Genomic DNA, 12,113 nt, shown 5'->3' with positions numbered 1-12,113 from the left:
TGTGAATCATCAGCACACGTTGCAGTTATGGGGTCAACGAGGACCACCATTTGAATTTCCAGCACACTTTAGTTGGCAGAGGTGCACCCAGGTCGACATCTCCATCTCCAACACTTAACCACTTATACAGTACCATTATGCTTTTTGTTTCACTTCGGTATACTTCAAGCTGGAAACCATATTTTGGCATGCTTTTTAAACATTCTAACCCACATGTGACCAGCGATTAGGCAGTACTTCTGTCACATTTGCAGAATTTGAAATGTTGTCATTTGTATTTGACAGGAATTAATACATTCTGATGAAAGTAGCAAGATAATGAGAACAGTATTGTTCTAGGGTAAAAAAAACTATTAACAAAAGAAACAAAAACAATAGTTAACATGTATCCCCAGTGGCTTTGTAGTATTTACTTAATGGTCATTAGAATGTGAGAACCAGCAAGTTCATAGACGTAAATAGGAAGTCTGTTGCACCTTGTGCATGTTCCCTGAGGAAGTTATTTATGATATTTATGAAATGCATACAGTTCACATCGCCTGCCAAGAGAGTGACATCCAGCTGAGTACATTGAACACACACATGTGGCACGCACAGTGGAATAAATCTAGGTGCAGAGGATCCGACTGCACATGCATGGGGGTCCACAGCAGGGCCCCCCCGCTTAGCCCACTAATTACAGTGTTTTATTTTGCAACATACATTATTATTGTTGTTTACTTTCCTTTCGTCACTGTATAAGTGGACACTGGTTAGAACATTAATTATGTAACATGTCCCAGATGTTTAGCGCTACTGATCATCTTGCCATTCATTGCAGATAGAGATGTCTGAGTTGTAGTGAAGTGTATTTTCTATATTTTGAAAATACAAAATACCTGAATTAAATACATTATTTGGCACTGGTATTTTGGTATTTTTCTTTTGATACAATTGTTTTGGTGGCATTTGTATTAACAATGCCCATTATAATGTCCATCCCTGCGCATGACAATGGTTAAATGTTTGTAATTCCAACAAAACTATACAAAACTAACTATACAGCTCGGCACGAAGCTCGCAGCGTGGCACCAAGTGACGCGCCGCGTTTTGTACATCTGTTACTTTTGGAAGATTGTGGATCATTTAGATTTTTTTTACACAAATCTTCTCTTCTGGGGGTCGCTTGCACAAAACATTTTAAGATGGGGGTCCGCGGCCAAATATATATATCAATCAGGGTGTCCTTGGTAAGAAAAAGTTTGAGAACCATTGCAGTAGACAATATTTGTCACATTGACAGGTCAGACTTTACACCGAGAAACACTTCTCATTAGGTGTGAGATGTGTTAACTGCATTTGTTATTTGTTATTTCATTCCAAAATCAATGATCTTGGGATGAAATAACACATGCATCTGTTCTTGGTGGTCTGTTGATTTGTTGTTTGACTACTCTGCAGTCTGCACCTTCCACACAAAGACATCAGTTTGCCCTTGGGAGAAATCATGAAATGGTGTTTCCAAGGCTTTTCTTATACTGTCAATATTACCAATATGCTGTTGTCCTAAGCAAAGCACACTGCTCTTAAAGGAGAATTCCGGTCACTTTATCTTGTATGTTTGATGTGTCGCTAATCACTCACCAACATACAAAGGAACGTTGAATAATTCCAGATCTGCCCCTGTCGTCCATTCTGCAGACCCCTTGCAGCGGCATAATGGGAGAATGTGTATGACTGAAAATCGGCTATTTTAACAAATGCAAAGTCTGTTTTTTTTCTCCTAGTACTCATTGTGGAGTCTCATGACACTCAAACAGGCGCTGAATGTCCGTCACGAGCTAACGCTAATGCAGAACGAGATGACGCTGGTTGCTTGTTTCTCTCCTAGACGCCGCCAGGTTCTGGGAGAGAAACAAGCAACCAGCGTCATGACTTTCTGCACGATCGGTACATTCAGCGCGACATTCAGCGCGTGTTTGAGTATCATGAGACTCCACAATGAGTACTAGGAGAAAAAAAACAGACTTTGCATTTTGTTAAAACAGGCGATTTTCAGTCATACACACTCTCCCATTATGCCGCTGCAAGGGGTCTGCAGAATGGACGACAGGGGCAGATCTGGAATTATTCAACGTTCCTTTGTATGTTGGTGAGTGATTAGCGACACATCAAACATACAAGCTAAAATGACCGGAATTCTCCTTTAAGGGAAAGTAAAAGTGAGCATTTGATTGGTCATGGTTGAACCCGCAACACACCCAGTGTAGCCTTTGTCATGGGTACCCTACCCTTCAACGGTCCGGAATATACCAAAGGCCCCCATTACGAGGCCCCTCCTGCCATGCTGACCTTGCCATTTCGTTTGCCAGACTCCCAGATTCCCCAGAATAGGTCCGTCAGAGTTAAATTAGTAGGATTTTGCAGTGTATTTAACTCATCTGTGCATCTTTAAGCAGAAATGCCACTGTACAACACATGTTTCATATGGCCGTATAATTTCCTCAATGTGTCATCCACAGATTTGGACGAAAATGAGTCTAATGAAGATAAATATCTCTTAAAAATCAGGTCTATTGTTGCCCACGTTTTAATTGGGATACCTGCATATATATCATAATTAGTGAGATGTTCTTATTTTTTTTAAATTAAAGGCTTTGGAGGGATGCCACCATTAAGGGAAACAAAGATTCCTCCTCGCGTGGTGAGACGAATGAGAAATGTACTCATGTTTGCCCCCCAAGGCGGTAAACAAACGGTGATGCTTTAGATGGAGAGTTAAGCATCCAGGTCTGTTCTAGTGACATTGAACACTGGATTGCTTCTGAAGTTCACTGCAGTGCTAATCACTCGTACCTCCTTGATCTCTGAGTCACAAACACCTCTCATCCATATTTACAATGAATTATGTTATAAATGTAACAATATATATAAACATTATACATGCTTTGGCAATATTGTTTTTGTTCAAAATAGTTTTGCCAATAGAGCCAATTTGACTTCAATTGTGAGTGAGAGGAAGTGTGTCGCACTAGGCAGAATGAGAACACCATATTCTCTTCTCTGCACCCTTTGTATTGCCAGCATTTTGGTGCAAGGACCTTCTAAGGTCACATTCAAGCAAGAGAGGGTGACAAAGACAGAGACCCACAGACAGATGAAGAGAGACACAGAGACATTGCATTGAGGGTGATACTGAGCAGCTGGTACACGGCTATAAGTCACAGTAACGGGGACAGGCTGACATGTGTAATGTGCATCACCTCCCATCTGGATTCTTCCTTTAGCATTTTGTTGTTTTGTTTTGTTGACATTCTGTTTCTGTCACCATACAGATTGCCTTGAACTAGCCTTGAGTTCATGGTGATTAATAATCTTAGCAAATATATCTATTGACATGAACAAGCTATTCATTCCTGGCTTTCCTGGTTTGAAGAAACAGAAGAACAAATGACCATGAACATTTGAAAATTAACAATGTGCATGTTTTCGTAACGTACTACTTACAGAATGTGGATACTACCTATTTTAGGAAAATGCAAACTTCAAAATGTCTTTTGAAGTTCTCAGGTTGGATTCCCTTGATAAAGTAACGTTCTGAGATCTTTGAGTTCTAGTCCACTCAGCAAACCCTTTTCCTCTTCAAGACATGTTCTACAATGTCAAGTGACCATTTCCTACATGGACCATAGTTTCCTGTTTTGTTGGCAATGCTGGCAACCCCTAAAAAATGATTGGCCAAGTCTCGTGACCCTCCTCTCGAGCTAACATAATACATGCACTGAACAAACGTGTGTCCATGCTGTACACATATTTCTACATACAAATTTCTACCAATACCAATAATTATTATGAATAAAATAGCAAAAACAGATATATCAGTTACTGGTTATAGCTTTAATAATGGTGCATTTTCTGGGGTTTTAGTGAGATGGTTGGGCATGTGTTGTGGAACCCAACAGGTGTTCTCATCTTGATGGTGCAACAGAGAGTGCAAGATCATCCTTCTCTCTGATTAACCGCAATCTGTATTCGTTTTTGATAAATGTCAGTAACGAAAAGGTCAGTCAGGTGGTCTGCGTCCGAGAGGAAAACATGCACCTCTTGCTGCAACTCGAGTAGCCTAGCCACGTTGGCCCTGCAGTTCCCTGATCTGTGATCTGAATGTTTTGTTTGGAAATACCTCTTAATTTTCACTGGCTTCAAGCTTTCGTGTGCCAGAATCTCAGAGCGCAGTACACACTGGGGCTGATCCATTTCATAACATGGCAGGGGAATCCATATAGTAAAAAACTCCTGCTGGTATTTGCGGCGCTTAGTAAATGTGCCTGACCGCTTTACACGCTTGATGTTTCTCACTTACAGTCGACTCAAGTGTGTTTCTCCCTTGCAGTCATGGTTGATGATATTTGGGGTGTACTTTTAAATAGATATTACTGCTCCACATCTTTGACTCGCCTTTTGAGAACCATTCCATGTTCTAGCGACAGATATATATTTTTTCCTTACTTAGATTAACTTTTAGCTGTTGTTTTATGAACACCTCTTAAACTTTGGTGCGGAAATTTAAGTTATATGCAGCAAAGAAAAGCATCCTTACCTGCTTCACGGAGCCAGTGTGCCCCAGACCCATCCGCACACCCACACGCAATGTATTCTTTTTTTTTTTTGTATTGCATTCTTATGTCAATCCCTTCAAATTGTTTGGCGAACCCCTTGGGGGTCGCCACCCTCAGGTTGAGAACCACATTCTAAACAAGGCATCCATGAGTTTGTCTGAAAGTGTGTGTGTGTGTGTGTGTGTGTGTGTGTGTGTGTGTGTGTGTGTGTGTGTGTGTGTGTGTGTGTGTGTGTGTGTGTGTGTGTGTGTGTGTGTGTGTGTGTGTGTGTGTGTGTGTGTGTGTGTGCACGTGCGTGCGTGTGCGTGTGCGTGTGTGTGTGTGTGTGTGTGCGATGTGCATGCGTAATGCCCCTGTATAAAAAAGGAAACAAATTAGAACCTGGCAACTACCGCCCTGTTTCCATCCTTTGTTCCATCTCAAAGGTTATAGAGAGATTAATTCACGAACAGATCAGCAGTTACCTGCTGAACGAAAACTGCTGTTTGAATTCCAAAATGGCTTCAGAACACATGTCCTCGTCCCTCCCAGTGAACTTCTATACGTAATGACATGAAAGCAGCCTGTAACTGCAATTCTTTCTTGTTCGCTGATGACTCAGCCACTCCTGGTCTCGGGCGAGGACACAATGCAAGTTGAGGAAGCCCTCAGTTCTGAACTCAGCAAAATCTGCGCCCGGCATTCTGATCACAAACTTTCATTACACCTTGGTAAAACAGAATCCATTCTTTTTTGGGCCCAAACATACACTTAGTAAATGATTTTAAGGTCAGAGTTGACAATATAGTAATCTCGAGCAAAGAAGAGGCTACCTATTTGGGCTGTATTCTTGGCAACAAACTGTCAGGGGGGAAAATGGCATCAAAAGTGGTGAAGAAATTCAAATAAAGAACAAGATTTTTGGGCAGGATTTCCTCTTTTGTAAACAAAAGTGCTCTCAAGACTCTCGCTGGAGCCCTCGTTCAATGCCATTTTTATTATGCTTGCACCTCTTGGTTTTTCATCATCTCAATGTCACTAAAAACTATCTTCAGACCTCCCAAAACAAACTGATACAACTACTGCTCAGACTTAAGCCCATGACCCACGTAATTCCAACACACTTTGCTGGTTTGGGATGGCTCAGGGTAGAAGACAGAGTTAAGCAAATATCAATGGGATTGGTATTTAAGATGGTCAAAGGAGTGCCCTCAAAACCCTCATACCTGTCTAACTACTTCTCCAAAGTGAGTGACACCCACAGCCACAACACTAGAGGGAGCAACCATGATATGGTACCACCCAAATTTAGAACAAAGATGGGAAAATTCTTATTCTACTACTCTGTCACCAAAATGTGGAATGCCCTGACATCATTCATGGCATTGATGTGAATCACTGGTTTATTTCAAAATTGGCCTGAAAAAACATCTATCAGGAGACCACAAAGGGGAGGTAAATGTAAATCCCCATCGGATGTGTCATTCACTGCCGGCGTTAAACCTTTTTCTCCTTTATACATATAGCGTTAGTATTTGTTTATGTATTAGGGTACATGTTTATGGTATTTTTGATTAATTGAATACTAAGTATATAATAATATGTATTCAATAAAAAATGCATGCATACATATGCATGCATATTGTATGTACATGCGTCATATATGTATTTTTGCAAATACAGTACACACGTCTTATGCACTTCCATGTCGGAGCACATACTCTATGTATCCGTGCTTGTACTGTACATGTTTCTGTCACAATACAAGCCACGCCATCAAAATCAATAAACCCGCCTCCAGGCAACTCTAAATAAAGCCCAGAAGGATGTTATTTGATTCTGTTGACCCCCCCCCCCCCATGAATACAGATATTCTAACATATCCATATTACTTTTTATTTGATATAACTGTTTTTCTTTCTTTTGCCTTGCCTTTCTCAAAATAACTTGATATAAGATAGAAAAGAGAAGGACAAGCTCCCATTGTTATGCAAAGCGCCTTATCTATGGATCGGACTGAATCCATTCTTCGGAGGGAGAGAGCCCATTTTCTGCATATACTGTAGACCTTTAGAGTTAACGAACAGCAGATGAGGAGAGTACTTTGTATCCCTTTGACTGACTTACAGTAGCGTAGTGTGGATATTCTCTGCAATGTTCAAATCTCATATCCTGATTCACTTTGTCGACACTCTATATGCATGTCTTTTATATTGGCTTTGACCTCTGTAATGTGTGTCTGTTCTGGTGAAAGGCTCAAAAGCATGTGAGACATACTATGTGAAATAATCAGATCTAGTCTTCGTGCAGTGCTCAATGCACTGTGCTAAGACCTGATCTCAGAGTATATATTAGGTTTGCTTCCAAGTGGAGCAAAAGGAATGAATTCCAACTTCAGCTTCTATTGTGCATGTCTTTTCTGGGAAGACATTATCACAATGAAACTTGGTAAAATAAATGTGATTGCTGCAGTGAATAAAAATTAAGTATGCATTCAAATAAAAATGTCCACTATAAAATAAAATAAAACATAAATATTACATATGTACAGTATACAAATGGAAATATGTATACAATGGAAATGCCTTGAGAGGAGCTTTGAAATGCCTTCAGTCGTATTCTTCTATGATAGAGAATGAACTATGAATAGATAGTTCAGAAGTTATGTAAAACAATGTGAACGAATCAACCAATAATTTCTTAAAACTGCTAACTGAAACAACTTATGATGTGTTTTAATACATTACAGCACTTCTCTATTTGCCTTTATAACTGACTAAGTTATGGTAGTTGTAATGTGCTGTTCCACTGACCAGCACTTAATACATTATAAGTTGTCATACATGATTATAACCATTATAACGAGTGATATAATGCCGTTGTAGCGCATTGTAATGCATTATAAATGCACTTACAATGCATTATAGACACCTGATCGACCGTCACACTTGATTACTTTACTTTACTTTATTATACTTTACTTTGCCATCTCTCCATGATATTACTTGTGCTGCTCATGTTAAAACATAACTTTAGGGGGGCACGGTGGCGCAGTCGGTACTCGGTAGCGCTGTCGCCTCACTGCTTGAAGGTCCTGGGTTTGATTCCCGTCCGGGGACGCTGTGGGCGCTGGGGGCGTGTTCTCTCCTCCACGTCATCAGTGCCCATCTGTGTGGAGTTTGCATGTTCTCCCCTCGTCCCCTAGGGTAGGTACCCTCACAAAAAACATGCATGCTACGTCCTACCGGGGAAACTCCCCCCTGTCAGGTGATAAGAAGCAGCCTACAGCCTAAAAAATGGGTTACAAAAATCGTGGGATAAAAAGATATATATATATTTTTTTTAAATAGCTTTCTGTGATGGCTATTGATTTATACCTATGGAAGAATAATTGGCCCGCAGAACTTGACATGACTTTATAGTATGAAACTTGTGACATTGTGATGACACTTTCATTCGTGTCATGCAGTGACTATATCTCACGTTCACCTTCCTGAAAAAGGGCAACCTAGAGGTGTGCATAGTTGAGCAGTGTGGCTCATTGCCACCTGACCTTATCAAAATGCCAAACTTCAGCATCAATTTACATCATTAATTTGTGTCATCTAGGAAACATAATAATTTGAAATGCCTTGAGAGGAGCTTTGAAATGCCTTCGGTCGTATCCTTCTATGATGAATAGATAGTTCAGAAGTTATGTAAAACAATGTGACAATGTCAACCAATAATTTCTTGGTTGATCCTTCTTGAACTTCACTTTGACTAATAGCTATAGGCTTCTTTAGTAAATTACAGTATGTGTGTGCACTGTATGTGCATGAACTGGTATGGTAAATGGTGCATTTATGTAGCGCTTTTATCCAAAGCGCTTTACATAGATTGTGCATGACATTCACCCATTCACCAATGGCAGAGGAATCCATGCAAGGCACCAACCTGCTCATCGGGAGCAATTAGGGGTTCAGCGCCTTGCTCAAGCACACTTCACCATTAACTTAGGGGGAGCCCGGGATCGAACTTGGAACCTTGCGGTTGCTACCCGGCCGCCCTACCGGCCACTCTACCCCTGAGCCACTGCTGCGCTTACAATTATGGCTTCAGGAGCCCATACAGTGTATCTTTTGTAGGTCCAATCAATACAACTAGACATATATAGACACCCATTATTTCATTGTTCCACTACTGTATCTGTGGAATGCAAAGAAAGAAAGGCTGTTGAACATAACATTGGAAATCCATGCACATTTGTTGCTGATTGTATATTGACTGATCTCTGACATTCTCGGGCTGAAGCCCATTCCCTCTTCAAGTATGTAATTATAATGGCACACGTCGCAGCAGCTCTCCCGAAGAGGCTAGAATAACACAGATAAATTGATACAGCTGCAGAGCTAGAATGTTGGCCTGCTGAACAAAGTTACCATATTATGTGCAATAAGGTTTCTTATATATCTATTTGTACAACATGTAGGGGGGTCTCGGGGAGTCCTTGCCCGAGAAGGGTAATTTTTCGTATAACTTTGACATAAATATTTAAAATAAAAACTATAATGAGCAATATAAAAGCAATCAATGGTGAAACATTTACAGAAAAGTCCTGATTATTATAGTGTACATCCTAGTAGTAGGCAACATTGCCAGAGTGAGAGAGCAGGAGCATGTACAGTATGTTAAAATGGTAAATGGTGCATTTATATAGCGCTTTTATCCAAAGCACTTTACATAGATTGTGCATTACATTCACCCATTTACACACACATTCACACACCGATGGCGGAGGCATTTTTGCGATTTTTCCAAAAATAGCAGATCCACTATGAGCTTGTATATCTGCTATTTTTGAATAGCCAAATACATCTAAAATGACACCGGATTGAATGGGTTATACTCCTCATGACAAGTCTGATGTCTGGTGGCATATATTGTGTTATCACTAGATGAAAGCGTAAGCGGTCACCAAAATCAGTAGCCTATTATGGGTTCATCTTACAATCTGCCTATTTTGAGACATTTTGGCCTGAGGGTGGCAGTAGAGGAAAGGTCATGGGATCACCAAAACCCATCCATCCATCCATCTTCTACTGCTCATCTGGAATCGGGTTGCTTAGGTAACAGTCCCAGAAGAGCATTCCAAACTTCCGTTTCCAAAAGGAGTTGGATGCATCCGCTGGGGAGCAAGCAAATTGATCCCTTAGATTTACAGTAGAGATAGCTTGTGTGTAAGTGGACATTTTGGCCTATGTTGTAAGCAGGGTCATCAATACTGTATGTCCATACACGGACAAATGTGTCTGTAGCAAGACTTGGCCTGGTCCGTGGCAAATTTTAGATTTAGTTTTTACAAACCATTATAATGTACTTCTTTTCATAATACCCAATTACTGAATGTCTCAGTCTCCAGGTTTTCTTCAGAATATGTATGACACTGTTTTACTATGACACATTATGTACACATATTAGTATGGCACATTAGGAGTCCACTAGGACTGTGTTTCTCAAACGTTTCATTTTCAAGGACTCCCATAACTCTGAGTGTGTACAAAATGTCACTCAGAGTTTCAGACCTGTAAAGGTCATTTAGGGCTGGCTCTCTATGTGTTTGTCTACTCATTTTGTATGTCCATGGAAAAATAGAATTTTGACAAAAACGTCCACCACAAGCCAGCATGGCGATGACCCCTGCGTGCTATAGAGCGAATTCTATGGCAATCCAGAGTAAAGGGGTGGATGGACGGACGGCGGGATCGATCTCTCAAATGTCGCACGCACGCACAGACAGAGGTTCATTTTACAAACACACACACACACACACACACACACACACACACACACACACACACACACACACACACACACACACACACACACACACACACACACACACTCATGCATGAACTTACACAGAAAAACGACCACACAAGCCATGAGTCATGCTGATTAATGTCATTAGCCTGCTCATGAGGGCGATGAGTAACAGATGCCTGTAGTGAACAAACAAATGAAGCAGGAATCCAATTAACACAACGACAGCATAATAAGGCACAGGGGTGGAGGTACGGGTCACAATGTGACACATTGCCTTTGAGATGTAGTGGAGTATAAAGTATTGAAAAATGGACCTACTCAAGTAAGGTCAAAGTAATTCAAAATTGTACCTCCAAGTACAGTACTTGAGTAAATGTACTAAGAAACTTTCCACCACTGAAACACAGAGGGACTGAGGGAATCATTACATTAAAACAAGAAGGAAAAAAAGGCTCTATACTCACTGTAAATTGAGAACTAGAATAAAAAGTACAATCTTAATACATAGCAAACATTCTTTGGGGTCAAAGTTTACAGACATATGCAAAGAGAAGTAAGTCCAATGCACTTAGAGGTCTGTTAATCACTTTACTTGGTGGGTGTAAAAAGATATCAGAGAAAGTCAGTAACACATGAATGATCAAAGTCGGATACTCCTCCAACAAACAGACAGAGAAAACACTGAAGATAAAAGAAGTTGGCCAATATGAAGTATGATGTTTTCCCATGTTTGAAAGGGGGGATATGTTGAGTTGCTCTACAACAGGGGTTCTCAAAGTGGGGCCCATGGACCCAGCTAAATTAGTTTTCAGTGCAACCACTTTAACCATATATACATTACAATTTATGTACATTTTTATCTTAAAAAAAACAAAAAGTGGAAACATGTGGATATAAAAAAACTAACGCAAATCTTGTATGGGGCTCCCTGGCACAACATATTTTCAAATGGAGGCCCTTTTTGAAAATATGGAGGCCAAATGCATATTAATTTGGGGGTCCTTGACATGAAAATGTTTGAGAATAACTGCTCTACAAATAGAGGAGGAATTCGGTTGAAGGTGAAGAGCGTCTCAGTCTGTCAGTCCTGCTATGTTTTGATAGTGATACGTTAGGGCAGAGTATGTTTCTAGGACATGGTCTATCAAGTATACTGACACCACTTAAGTGCAAGGTGTTGTTTTGGTTTCTTGGAGGTTACTTGTTCAATATTTCTTCCTGTCATTATGGACGAGACAGAAGAAGTACATACATTGTTGAGGGGGGGGGAGTCTGTTGGTATGTGATGATGAGGGATTTATTTCTTTGATTTATCCAGTTTTCCTAAATTATGTTATTCCCCAAATGAAAAAAGAAGACCCTGTGCGTCAGCAGATGCATATTAACAAAAACAAGAAAAGAGATTTCTAAAAATCTAGTGCTCGGCCAACTATGTGAATTGTCCTTGCAAGATCTTTCAACATTTACACAGGCTCACACACGCATGTGCACACGCATGGCCATGTGCGTACGTACGCACGCGCACGCACACGCACACGCACACGAACACACACACACACACACACACACACACACACACACACACACACACACACACACACACACAAAAACAGCATGCTTCTTTCATTTACTAAATAAGTTTTGCCTCAGCCTTGCAGCATCTTTCAACAAATTTTCAACAACACACACACGTGCGTGCATGTGCGTACCCGGGGACCCATTATTCCCCAC

This window comes from Gymnoscopelus microlampas (assembly GCF_963454915.1).
Source record: "Gymnoscopelus microlampas genome assembly, chromosome: 10".
In the NCBI taxonomy this organism is placed as follows: domain Eukaryota; kingdom Metazoa; phylum Chordata; class Actinopteri; order Myctophiformes; family Myctophidae; genus Gymnoscopelus; species Gymnoscopelus microlampas.
This window is presented reverse-complemented; position numbering follows the sequence as displayed.